A 12,229-nucleotide genomic window follows, 5' to 3' on the forward strand; every position below is an offset into this window, starting at 1 on the left:
AGTGGTGTGCCCCCCACTGGCAGCTGAGAGAAATGGGACTGTTTCACTTAAAGTCTGACATGGGTCACGGGACCCACTGGTCCAGCACCGCAGAGAAGCACTGTCTGAAACAGCCCATCAGATATACCTGTACAAACATACTCGACACGGTCCTGTAGGGTCCTGTCACGGTCCTGTAAGAGACCCTCTTCACAAGGGATTCGGAAGATAAGGATGGACTTAGGCATTGCCCTGTAATCTGCTGTAAAATTAGATGTGCATCGTATCTTAAAAATCGCAGGGCTTAGTGAAGTGGAGCTCCATTGTCTCCCTAACAGGAAGCCGTGTAGTTAACCAAGCACTGAGAACCCTCGACCCCCCAGCAGAAACATCCACAACTATCATTGAATAGAGAAGATGATGTCACCACGCCTGCCAACAGCCAACAACATAACTGTGGCCCACTGTGAGAGGAGAGAGAGAGAAAGAGAGAGAGAGAGAGAGAGAGAGAGAGAGAGAGAGAGAGAAGGGGTGTGGGATTAGAGAGAGGAAGAGAGATATCTGAGCTTTATCTCCCCATTAGCCATCTGCCTGTTGAATGTGTAATTGCCATTTGGTCAGCACCTCCTACAGGCCAGAGCTTGCCTAGCAGCCCCGGTGTCCCTTGGTTGGAATACAGGAAAACACAGATGTGTGCTGGTGTTCCTGGGAATCAACACTGTCCATCCTAGACCTTTTTGGTCAGTAGAGCATGCACTGTTCAAAAAGTGTCAAAACAAACAAACAAATGCTTAAATAATAAACTAAATGTGAACCAGCTGCTTTACCTGTTCTCGGTTCAACACTTTGAGACATGAATATTCATTTTGTTACCGATCAGATAACTGAGCAAAACCACAAGCAGGTGTTCATCCAGACAGCGTCTGACGGCTGCATCGCGGCACGGGTAGCGTCTGGCGGCCATGTCTGGATGAAGCCGTCACTCCTGCGAGGCTGCTGGCTGGTGAAGATTTGGCGGCTGATCGCACGCTGCAAAACGCTCTAACAATTCCCACCGGAAACATGAGATCTGCAGGAGCAGATGCGCGTCATCCCTCCAACGCTTGGTTACGATTATGGCTTGTTGAATCATCCACACAGTCACACGTGTCATCTGAAATAGGTCAGATGGGTTTCTGACCAGCACTGTGGGAAGATGACGAGATGTTTGCACAGGTACCTTTCTGCGTCTGAGCATCAAAACATAATACTGTTGGGAAAATGTCTTCTTGCACATATCACATTATTAGTGAAAAGTATTTCTTAGTCGTTCTTCACTTGTATGGTTTTGGGAACGAAACCAAGACAGTGTAGTCCAGTCAGGACCCTTTGATCACATTTCTGAAAGATGCAACTGTCATCAAAAGCCAGTTTTACCCAAACAACAAGCCACATGGTTTCGAAACAAGGGCTGGTTGGCTAAACTGTAGCGCTCACAAATATCCTCATTATTATACTGCCATCGCTGCCTCAGAGGAACACGCTAGTCAGTTATGTTCCCATGGAAACCCTTTAGGATTGGTCCCATGTCGTTGAGACGTTGTCCCCTGCCCTCACCGCAGTGACCGCTCCATCCAAGCCCTGGAGATGAAACCAACACCCAGAAAAAAACAAAAAACAACAGGATTAACCTTCCAAACGCAAGTGTCGATGTTCAGCTGTGTCTGATCTCTCTCAGCGGGAGGGAGAAGGACAAATGAGTTCTGCTCATACCGGCAGGTCGCCTGTTGGTTTTTATGTAAAAGTCAGATCAGAAAACAAACGACTGTTATCTGACAGACCTCCTTTGTGATATCGCTGGTCTGGTTAGTTCATCAAACGAATGGGCTCGATGGGCCTGCTGGTGCTGGATCAAACGTCCTAATCACAGTCGTAGATGTTACCTGCTGGGGAACACGCCTGTGATCTTTCAGTGAGCTGGAGTCACGGCCTGTGGTTGAGCGCTGTCACGTGTCACCGTCGCGGACGTCATTTACATGTCACGTGGCAAGAAACGTGCACTTCACCTTCTGCAGCACACGGCAAGAAAGGTGGTTCGTGACGCCCAAGGTTGTCTGCAGTGTAGAGAGTCACAAGAGACAGTGTGTGTGTGTGTGTGTGTGTGTGTGTGTGTGTGTGTGTGTGTGTGTGTGAGTGTGTGCATGTATGCATGTGTGTGTGAGGTTGTTTTAAATTAAATCCACATCTTTGACACTTGTTTGCACATTTATCTTGATAATGATGCAGGACTTCAGAACCCAGGCTGTGAGGGAATTTTGCTGACCACTTAGCAGATAAATCAGGATGTTGGCTGAGAAACCAGGACGTTCCCGATGTTGCTCATTTACTTGACGTGGCCGTATGTTCCAGGGTCAGCGTGGTATGCGACACCTACGCCTGGTCCAAGCTTAGACCTGTATCTCCACCTCCATCAGTGGCCTGTAGCCTTGAGTCGTGATCTTCTCTCAGCATACTTCATACTTCTCATTCCTCCCTCACACTGTGCTGGAAAGGAGGACTTGTCCAGCCCAAGGGCAGACACGGAGAAGAATCCAAGTGTTACAACATGCAAAGAAGAGTTAACAGTGTCACGGTTTCCCGTCACATTGACACACACACGTACGCACAAATACATACACACACACACACACACACACACACAAACACACAGAGTGAGGTGTGTGAGATGTTGCTCTAAGCAGTGATAGAACAGCAGAGGTATGGAAGTGGTGCTTGACAGAGAAATGCCTGTTTGAAACATACACACTCCCAACCACACACACACACACACACACACAAACACACACACACACACACTCACACACGCTGGGAAGCAAAGCCCTGAAGGGCAGATGACACGCAGGGAAGATAGACGCCCTCAGCCTTTATTTCTGCCTACTCGTGTCAACATGTCCTAGCCTTCTCAGGAATGCTAACAACCCCAGCGCTAATGCCAGGGCTTAGATAACGCAGCCGAATATATACAGCTTTGTTTTGCTTTTCTCAAATTAGAGAGAAGGTGTCCTGATCCTACCTCAGTGTGCAGAAGCAAACAAGAGAGGTCTTCATGCACTGGAACGTCACTAGTGGTGTTACAGTGAACGGTCGCTGAGGGTCCGGACGCTAATCTGAGGGTACACTATACTTTGCTAGCTCTGCTGTATTTTCAGTGAAACAAGATTTCACACACATCTGTCCATGATGGAATGATGGGATACGATAAATGTCATAAAGCCCAACCCTAAATGTGGATCAGTCCACAGATCTTCACATCTGTCGTACGTGGATCCATCCACTAATGTTACTGATGTGATTAACGGAACTAGCATGATAAATGTGATTAATGGGATTAATAGTATTAACAAGACTAACGTGACTAACATGATTAACGGGACTAATGTGATTAATAATGCTCGGAGGGCTTTCTTTCTCTCTCAGGAGGACTCACACTCTCAACCGCCTTGCCCGATGAAACAACACCACGAAGCCCCAGGCAGATATCCAGACCTCCAGGAGCCATTGTTTGAGTACCACCATGCTCTCTACTGATACATCTGACAGGATGGCTTCTCGGTTGGAGTCACACTTCACAGGTGGAGATATTCTTCACGGGTGGAGTCATGCTGAGAGACCTTCAGACCCTCTCATCTGAACCGTGTGCTTCATGCTCCTGTCTAACTGCACCTCACATCCATCTTCACGTGAACCTCTCCATACAGATTTATTTATTTTTTTACAGGAATGAGCTTGAGGAGGAACCCAAGCACATCTCCACAGACTCCACATCGATGGAGACTCCACAGTCTGCTTAAAGTATACATCCATTCTAGAGTCACATTTCACACATATTTCACACACAACAAAATGTAAAATATTCCAGAATACATACAGAATAATATATCCTTCACAGATGATGTAGGACTTCTGTCTGAAACAACTAGTTTCTATGGAAACATTGTATATGTACAGTATGTGCAATATACATATCATACTAAAGTACACTGCATTTACCTGGAATCATCTTGATACACACACACACACACACACACACACACACACACACACGCACACACACACTGTAAGTACCACAGTGTATGTTCAGTGTGTTATTCACTACAGTAAACTGCTTGCATGTTTCAAGGAATTAAATACAGTAATTCTGGTTTGATCTGGTTTGTCTGCTTCAGTGATTTGGGACGTTGGTTGGGACGTGTGAACAGGACACGGCGTGTTTGGGAACTCTCCTGTTCACAGACACGAGAACGCAGCGGCACTCAAGCCCATCTGGGGTTAATAACGGCACCGCTTCAAAATAGCCATAAGCCCCAAGTGGTCCTCAGGGACACGCCCACATATGGGGGTGGGGCTTAAGGCGCTTTGTTCTTCACGGGGGAGTCGGACGCCACGAATCCTATTTACAACTTCTCAAGTTCACCTGATGACAACCGTGTGTGCTGAGGCGTGAAAAGCAGACGGCCCCAGCACCTCGAAATGCACGCACACACACACACACACACACACACACACACACACACACACACACACACACACACACACACACACACACACACATAGAAATCTTTAGGGACTAAAATGTCCTAAAATCAGACCCCCAGAGACATTAGCCTGCAGACAGCTAATGAACAGAACGATGGACGGGTAAAGAAAACTTTGAAAGACAAGCGTCCTTGTGAAGACTGAAATCTCACACTCCGCTCAGTTCTGAACCCCACACCCCAGTACACACACACACACACCAGCATACACATACAGCAGTACACACACATAAAAGCACACACACACACACACACACACACACACCAGTACACATAAATCAGCAGACACACACCAGTACACACAGACCAGCACACACACACCAGTACACACACACCAGCACACACAGACCAGCACACACACACCAGTACACGCACACCAGCACACACACATACACACAGACACACACACACACACACACACACACACACACACCAGCACACAAACACACACACACCAGTACACATAGACCAGCACAAACACACACACACTAGTACACACACACGCACGCACACACACACACACACACACACACACACACAGACCAGCTCACACATAGACCAGCACACACACACACCAGTACACACACTCACCAGCACACACACACCAGCACACACACACTCACCAGCACACACACACACACACACACACACACACACACACTCACCAGCACACACACACACACACACACACACACCTACACACACACTCACCAGCACACACACACACACACACACACACACCTACACACACACTCACCAGCGCGCACACACACACACACACACACACACACACACACACCTACACACACACTCACCAGCACACACACTCACCAGCACACACACACACACACACACACACACACACACACTCACCAGCACACACACACACACATATACACTCACCAGCACACACACACACACACACACACACACCTACACACACACTCACCAGCACACACACACACACACACACACACACACACACACACACCTACAGAAACACTCACCAGCGCGCACACACACACACACACACCTACACACACACACCTACACACACACTCACCAGCACACACACTCACCAGCACACACACACATATACACTCACCAGCACACACTCACCAGCACACACACACACACACACACACACACACACACACACACATATACACTCACCAGCACACACACACACACACACACACACACACACACACACACACACACACACACACACACACACACACACACACCAGACTGGTCCTGCGCCCATCACTCCTCATTTCTACATGGGGCAGTGACTCTGCATTTGCTTGACATTCAAAGCCAGTTTAATGTCTAAACACCGCATCTGCGGGACATTTACACAGGACATGAGCAGGTCGTTTGCCCAGGGCATGGTCCTGCCGTAAATACTCGCAGCTCTGCAAGGGATCCAGCATGTCCCGTAACGCCCACACGTCTCGAGAGGCTGCACCTGGTGTTTTCCACTTTGATTACATTTCAGGACCTTAACGTGCACTCTGTGTAGGGTTTAATCAGCTGTGTGGACAGGGCCATCACACACACTCAGCTTTAATGTCCCATAAACGTCAGCGCTCTGGGGTCCTTTAGGATTCCCGATAAGCTACACACTCCAGCACTGTGGATGGAACCCAGCTTGGAGCTTCGGAGCAGATCTGCAGACCAGTTAAGAGAGTCCAGATCTGCTGGGCTAACATTCCTCCATGCCTAGTCTCCTGTCACATCAGTGGTGGAGGTCCTCAGACCCTCACCTACACATCAGTGGTGGAGGTCCTCAGACCCTCACCTACACAGCAGTGGTGGAGGTCTTCAGACCCTCACCTACACAGCAGTGGTGGAGGTCTTCAGACCCTCACCTACACATCAGTGGTGGAGGTCTTCAAACCCTCACCTACACATCAGTGGTGGAGGTCCTCAGACCCTCACCTACACAGCAGTGGTGGAGGTCCTCAGACCCTCACCTACACAGCAGTGGTGGAGGTCTTCAGACCCTCACCTACACAGCAGTGGTGGAGGTCTTCAGACCCTCACCTACACAGCAGTGGTGGAGGTCTTCAGACCCTCACCTACACATCAGTGGTGGAGGTCTTCAGACCCTCACCTACACAGCAGTGGTGGAGGTCTTCAGACCCTCACCTACACATCAGTGGTGGAGGTCTTCAGACCCTCACCTACACATCAGTGGTGGAGGTCCTCAGACCCTCACCTACACAGCAGTGGTGGAGGTCTTCAGACCCTCACCTACACAGCAGTGGTGGAGGTCTTCAGACCCTCACCTACACAGCAGTGGTGGACAGAGGTGTCAATTCCAGGTTCAGAAAGTAAAGGTCCTCACCAGGATTTTGCTCAGGCTGGATTGTGTTGATTCCACTAATTTTACCTGGATTGCACTAATTAGAAGATCTAGCAAGCTTGAGCAAAATCCTGGTGAGGACTTTTACTTTCTAAACCTGGAATTGACACCTCTGGTGGTGGAGGTCCTGAGATAGTCTGCATTCATTGACCTTTGCCCTTGAAAGTGCCAATGGTAAGGGTGAAGTGGACATGAAGCATGTGGCCAGGTGTGCGACCTCGTCATAAATTCTCCACTGAGATGGCAGAGTTTCCTGAAAGAAACATGGACGGAGCAACTGTGGGGTGCTGCAGGACCAGTGTTCCTCTGCCTGGTGTCATGGAGACCTGCAAGGCCCTCCAGCAGGAGAGGTGGTCTCAGGTTCTGTGCTGTGCTTGGAGTCCACAGGACTGCTTGTAGTCTGTCACGTCTGTGTGTGTGTGCAGCAATCTGACCGGGTGGTGCAGTGTCTGAGATATATATATACACACATACATAATCTTAGGTAATATAATCTTAGGAAAGTGTCTGATTGTTACAGAATATGGATCTGACTCATTTTGAGATCTGATTCACATAATTGTTTCTCTGGTCCAGTGGTTTGCTCATATAGGTGTGTGTTTTGGTGTGACACATGGTTATGTGATATACATGGATCCAGACATCTTTCTGTGGGTCGGCTGTCAAACAACCAGTGATCTCAGTGGTCTTAGTGCAAATCGAGTTCCTTAAACCGCTGCATTTGGGCCTGTGTGTGGAAATGTGAGAATGTAGATGTAACAACAACACTATTATTTTTTTTTCCATACCTCTGCTGTTTTTTTTTGTCACTTGTGATTCACACCCCAATCAAAATTTGTCCTCCACATTTACCCATCTGTGCAGTGATAACACACACACACACACACACACACACACACACACACACACACACACTAGTGATCATGAGGGGGCTGTGGTGAACACGTGCCCAGAGAGATGGGCAGCCCTAGCCTGGGTAGCAGTTGGGGTTAAGTGCCTTGCTCAAGGGCACTTCAGTGGGAATCAAACCCACAACCCTCTGGTCAAAAGACCTAACCACCAGTGGCAACAATGACAACAATCATGACAATACCAAAACAACACAACAACAACACAACAATAACAACATCACAACAACAACACCACCACAACAAACAGTGAGGTAGGAGCCCCAGTTAGAAGCATGTGACAAACAAATGGTAGTCAAAAGGCGCCCTTGTTTGTTTCCCAGAAGTAGGTGCATGTGCTCCCTTCTTGCGGGGAGAGAGCCCCGCGCTGACCCGACCTACATGTGCACACGCAGGCAGAGAAGCCGCCCCACTCCCAGCCTCACAGAGCTGACCCGGCTTCACCCCAGACCCACCCCAGATATATTATATACTTACAGAGGTTGGACTGTGAAACTGAAACACCTGGTTTTAGACCACAATAATTTATTAGTATGGTTTAGGACCTCCTTTTGCAGCCTGTACAGTGTCAATTTGTCTTGGGAATGACATATTCAAGTCCTGCACAGTGGTCAGAGGGAATTTAAGCCATTCTTCTTGCAGGATAGTGGCCATGTCACTATGTGATGCTGGTGGAGGAAAACGTTTCCTGACTCGCTCCTCCAAAATACCCCAAAGTGGCTCAATAATATTTAGATCTGGTGACTGTGCAGGCCATGGGAGATGTTCAACTTCACTTTCATGTTCATCAAACCATTCTTTCACCAGTCTTACTGTGTGTATTGGTGCATTGTCATTCTGATACACGGCACAGCCTTCAGGATACAATATTTGAACCATTGGATGCACATGGTCCTCCAGAATAGTTCGGCATTGATGATATGTTGATCCTGGCAGCCCAAACCATCACTGATCCACCTCCATGCTTCACTCTGGGCACCAGTCTGGGTGGTGCGCTTCTTTGGGGCTTCTCCACACCGTAACTCTCCTAGATGTGGGGAAAACAGTAAAGGTGGACTCATCAAAGAACAATACATGTTTCACATTGTCCAAAGCCCAAGATTTGTGCTCCTTGTACCATTGAATGTATATTGACCCTGTGGATCTCCCGACGGACAGTTTTGGTGGAAACAGGAGAGTTGCACATTTAATTCTGCCATGATTTGGGCAGCCATGGTTTTATGTTTTTTGGATACAATCCGGGTCAGCACCCGAACATCCCTTTCAGACAGCTTCCTCTTGCGTCCACAGTTAATCCTGTTGGATGTGGTTTGTCCTTCTTGGTGGTATGCTGACATTACCCTGGATATCGTGGCTCTTGATACATCACAAAGACTTGCTACCTTGGTCACAGTTGTGCCAGCAAGACATGCACCAACAATTTTCTCTTTTGAACTCTGGTATGTCACCCATAATGTTGTGTGCATTGCAATATTTTGAGCAAAACTGTGCTCTTACCCTGCTAATTGAGCCTTCACACTCTGCTCTTACTGGTGCAATGTGCAATTAATGAAGATTGGCCACCAGGCTGGTCCAATTTAGCCATGAAACCTCCCACACCATGACAGGTGTTTCAGTTTTATTGTCCAACCCCTGCATATTCACCAGTCTATAGTGGTTTGGTCCATGTTGTTGTTCTTGTCATTGTTGTGTTGTGTTGCCTTCCCTCTGTTAGTGTAATGTAAATCATAAATTCCTGGTAAATTGTTAGAGTTTGTTGGAATCTCGAATGCTAGGTGGGGATGGCATTAGGTGGAGATGTTATTAGGTGGAGGTGTTGATAAGTAGAATAGTTGGATGTGTTATTAGACAGAGGTGTTAATAGATACATTTTTAATAGTGGAGGTGTTAATAGGTAGAAGTGTTAATATGTGGAATTGTTAATAGGTGGAAGTGTTAATAGGTGGAGGTGTTACACACACATGAAGATGGAGCTGGAGTACTGACTTCACTCTTCCACATATGTGACCCACTGCAGGCCCACTGTAATGGGTGTAGTATGGGTGGAGGTCACTGAGGTACAGTGTTGCGAATAACGCCGTTAAAAATAACGGCGTTAGGTAACGGCGTCATTTTGTCAGTAACGGGATAATATAATTAATTACTTTTCCTGTTGTTACAACGCCGTTGACGTTACTGGTCATTAGAAGCGGTGCGTTACTATATTGATATGCTAACAGTAATCCGAGTGGACCGCTGGCCAGGCTAGTGAGGAGTAACAGATCTCGATAGGCGATATAAACATTATTTAAGAAAATACTTGAAGTTCCTGAATGTCTACCAGACTGGGTATTTGATTTATTTAATTAAGAATAGAGGTTTTATTGTTAAGTTTACTTCTATTGTGAACAAACCAGTTGTCTCAGGTTGAGAGAATTTAATTTCATTTGATAGATGTAAATGCACTTTATATAGTGTAACTGTTTACTTTTGCTTTTATTTTTTACAAAGATTTGGGATTTTAAAGGATTTTATCCTGCACTGGTCTGTGGATGTGCAATAAATATCAAACGTTAAACACCTTCCTGATCTACTAATTTCAACTGACTGTAAAAAACTGCTTTTTCAAAAAAAAAAAATCCTTATTCATTGCCATATAACTTTTTTTTTAACTGTAACGCAAATAGTTACTTTCCCTGGTAATGAGTTACTTTTATTATAGAGTAATTCAGTTACTAACTCAGTTACTTTTTTGAACAAGTAGTGAGTAACTATAACTAATTACTTTTTTTAAAGTAACGTTCCCAACACTGCTGAGGTAACAGCTCACAGCAGTGACAGTAACTACTGACGTGGTGCAGGCAGGTCGTTACAGCACTGCCGTCGTCTCAGGCTGGTGGACATGCTCGTGTAGTCAGTGACGGTATGTTCAACGATAACATTGAACATACAAATGTGGTCTCCGTGAAGAAAAGCATTTTCCCAGAAAGAGGAAACATGAAACATGATCTTCCTTTGAGGAATGGATGCTATTTTAGGGCCGTTTCTGAGAGGCCAGTTCATGTTTTTCCCCCCTGGCAGCCGTGTAGGATATTATGATCTTGTGTGTCAACAGCAGTCCATTCGAACCTCACTCTCACCCTAGATCCAGAAGTATGGGCCTCATTTCTGCACGCAGTCTCATAGCCACGTTTTCTGTTCTGCTTGAATGCACTGATGATTTTGTATATTTACTTGATGAGATGTTATTAAGACCAGATGAGAAAGCACTAATAATTATATTATAATTATTATAATACTAATACTAATAATTACAATGGCTATAAATACCTATACTTATTTTGTATTTTTATATAATTTTCATTTGTTTATTGCGCTCCCTAGTGTTTTATTTAAGAATGGTGGTTGTAAAGTGGTCTGAAGGTCTGCAGACTCTAGGTGATATTTTTGCAGTAGAGGCCTGAGCACAGAACATGCAGCATCTGTTTCCAAAAGCAGGTAATATTGCCCACGACACTGACAATAAGGTGTTACAAATCTTCCCAACATGTTTATGCATTTGAAATTGGCTTCACTTGTCCTTTAGTCCAAAATCATGCATTGTGTACTGTGGCTGTGTGAGTAAAACCGGTTGACGAGGAGCAACCCAGCACTGATGTTTGATATGTGCTTCAATTTCACACTGAGATGGAAACACTTCAGAGACCCAGTTATGCAGAGGGAGGAGATTTTTATAGAAGGAAAGCAGTTGAAAAAGAAACCATCATCTTGCCTTGTTACTGTTTTCATTTATAATCTTTAAAAATGGTAATTATCTCAGCGGGCCTTGTTGTGTGGACCCTTGGAGGAGCTCACGGTGGGTCATTAATTCTCCTTTCCTTCAGACCTCTTTAGTGTCCAGGCAGTACTGCTGGAGTATACTTAATCTTCTGTGGCATCTTTCTAGGAAGACGCTTCTCTCTCTCTCTCTCTCTCTCTCTCTCTCTCTCTCTCTCTCTCATTCTTTAATTTACCTTTTCTCTAAAAGCCTCCAAGTTTTCAGGAACTGAATCTTAACAAGCTTAACAGATGAAAGGATGAGAGAGAGAGGAAGAGAGGAAAAGAGAGAGAGAGAGGAAGAGAGGAAAGAGTTTGCTTTGCCATAAGCATGTCATCTCTGAGCCGACAGTTACACTTAAGAGTTTAATATGGGGATATTTTAGTCATCCTCTACACCACATGTGCTCAGCACGGCCAGTGCGCCATGTTCTCTGGGTTTGTTTGAGTTTAGCTGGATTCGGTATAGAGGAGATTAACCTTCTCTAACCTCCGGCTTCTTCTGAGGGGAGGGTGTAATCACCACTACACAGAACAATGAATGAAAAAAATCATAATGCTCCTGTTTGATGGACAGAGATGCTCCTGTTTGATAGCGCAGG

Source organism: Brachyhypopomus gauderio, chromosome 12 (genome assembly GCF_052324685.1).
Source record: "Brachyhypopomus gauderio isolate BG-103 chromosome 12, BGAUD_0.2, whole genome shotgun sequence".
In the NCBI taxonomy this organism is placed as follows: domain Eukaryota; kingdom Metazoa; phylum Chordata; class Actinopteri; order Gymnotiformes; family Hypopomidae; genus Brachyhypopomus; species Brachyhypopomus gauderio.